Here is a 2800-nt window from a genome sequence, read left to right on the forward strand (position 1 = left end):
GGGCACTTTTCAGGCAACGTAAACCAAGCGTTTCGGCGGGTTGCTTCTAGTACATACAGGATAAACATTTATAAGATTGTTTGTTTGTTTGAAGTTAAGCACAAAGCTACACAATGGGCTATCTGTGCTCTGTCCACCATGGGTATCGAAACCCGATTTCTAGCGTTGTAAGTCCGCAGACATACCGCTGTGCCACTGGGAGCAAATTTATAAGAAGCAAACAGATTCTCATTTATTCCTATTCAGTTTGTCTTATAAACATTTTTATGATCTAAAACTAACCAGTGAATTCTTGCGTATTAACACGTAACATCATATCAGAGTTATTGTTATTTTGCTCTAAAATCCTTCAAGGCCCTGTGTTTCATTCATTTCAGAGGTGAAATCTTTTTTTTCCTTCTAATAACTCGCAGCAAACAAAATGTGGAATCAAGCGTATCTTTCGTAGTTGTTGTCATTTTTATGACAAAGAAGAAAGGGCACTTTTGGTACATAACAGCAAGATGGCAGAGGCTTGAACGTACTCAGCCACTCCCCTTTATACGTCACTACTTACGTAACAATACATTTAACTCTTTACTTTCAGAATAACTTAAAGATAATCTTACCGTTAAATATCACTGCAAGATGAAAAACTCTTTCATGCCCCAGTTTAAAGTTGATAGCGGGGCTGTTTGACCCACCAGGCAGCTGTTTCTTACAAAAGTGGGACACATATGATGGTTTCACCACGAACATTACGTGGTTAAAAAGTAAATTTAAAATAGATCATACACATGGAGGTCGCTGTTTACATCACTATAGCGAGATAAACTAGGAATTAGGTTTATCATTTGCAGGACAAAACTGAATTAATTATTTTATTTTGTTTGCAAGGTTTAAAAACAGTAAATGTTAGACCTCCCAAGAGTGATTTATTAGTTCTGTTGTCTGAAGCAGCAAAGTACATCACCATGAAGAACGAAAGCTTTAGATTTTACCTGCAAGTTACCAAGTTTGAAATCTAAATGGAAAATTAAGAAGATTGTTTGTTTGTTTTTTGAAATTCGCGCAAAGCTACACTAGGGCTAGCTGCGCTAGCCGTCCCTAATGTAGCAGTGTAAGACTAGAGGGAAGGCAGCTAGTCATCACCGCCCACCGCCAACTCTTGGGCTACTCTTTTATCAACGAATAATGGGATTGACCGTCAAATTATAACGCCCCCACGGCTGAAAGGGCGAGCATGTTTAGTGGATCGGGGATTCGAACCAGCGACTCACAGATTGCGAATCGAGCTCCCTAACCACCTGGCCATGCCGGGCCAAATTAAGAAGAATGTAAGGAAAGACATCTGTAGTTTACGTGCTTTTTATCATACATTTTGTGCTTACATGTTTTACGAAAGATGCTTCTTTGTTTGTTCGTAATTAAGCACAAAACTACACAATGGGCTATCTGTGCTCTGCCCACCACGGGTATCGAAACCCGGTTTCTGGCGTTGTAAGTCTGCAGACATACCGCCGGCACGAAATATGCATCTCTTTAGTTGTTTTGAAAGAATTTCAATCTTGCATAAATAATTTCTACTCAATTAATCTACAGTGCTTCTCCAAATAAACGTTTTAATGAACATATTGAAGTGCCTTAAAAGTGTTTTAATTCTTTAAGGCATTTTTTTTTGTAATGACAGAACATTTATTATTGTGTTTACGGTTATATTGATTCTTAGAATTACGGTTATATCTTGTTTATAGAAAAATATTACTTATTTCATTGTAATAACGATTCTTGTAGTGAAAGGTTACATTCTGATTATAATGATGGTTATGTTGTTTTCGTACTGAAATTTTACATATTCCATTGTATTCCATATTTCATGGTAGTAATGGTCATGTTGATCTTGTAGTGAAAGGTTACATATTCCATTGTAATAACGATTATAATGATGGTGTAGTGATGATTACATATTTTTTGTAATGAAGATACATAGCTGTTGTAATGTTGATACTTTTTTTGTAGGTAACAAGGTTATATACAATTTTGAGTTCGTTGTTTATGTATTTATCATGTCCTGTTGTAATTATATTTGTTTCAAGTTTTATGTGTATTGAAATGAGACCAAACACCAAGAAGACTGCAGATCGGATTAACGACTAATATTCCTTTTTTTTTACTAATCTTCTTTGCGATTATTTAGCTTTCTGAAGGAAAATTGCCTACGTAGATATCAATAAACGAACTGCACTAATTTACTTATTGAATCTTGGTAGAAATCTATTGATTAAGAAACTTTTTTTATCGTTTCTCTTACGTTATTATATTCGCCTAGCGAATGTTCTTAATGCTGGAAAATGTTCTTGATTTCATATTTGTTCTATTTTGTATGAGAGGCTGAAGCCACCTAGTTGTGGATCAAATATAACCAAAAAAGCATTTACTTTTATACAACATTTGAAGTCATCAGTATAATTTTTTATTTTATGCAAAAAATCCTATTTACTTGCTATTTTGTACGCTATGTGTATTCGTATTTTTACTAAGTTCTTAAAAACTGGAATAAAACTGTCAAAACTATAATATACACCTGTAAGGGATTATTATGAAATATCTCACATATAAATTATCATTTTTTATGAATAAAGGTATAAAGAAATGGAAGTTGGTGATCTTGGTGGTGTTCAACTGTGAATTTGATATCAATATGTGTATTGTTAAGATAGATCATAAAGTAACTACATGCTTAATATTTAGTAAAAAAAACAAAAGTATAATCCTTCTTTCTATAGTATTGTTGCGTCAGCGAGATCACGTGACTATTCTC

Source organism: Limulus polyphemus, unplaced genomic scaffold (assembly GCF_000517525.1).
Source record: "Limulus polyphemus unplaced genomic scaffold, Limulus_polyphemus-2.1.2 Scaffold1232, whole genome shotgun sequence".
In the NCBI taxonomy this organism is placed as follows: Eukaryota; Metazoa; Arthropoda; class Merostomata; order Xiphosura; family Limulidae; genus Limulus; species Limulus polyphemus.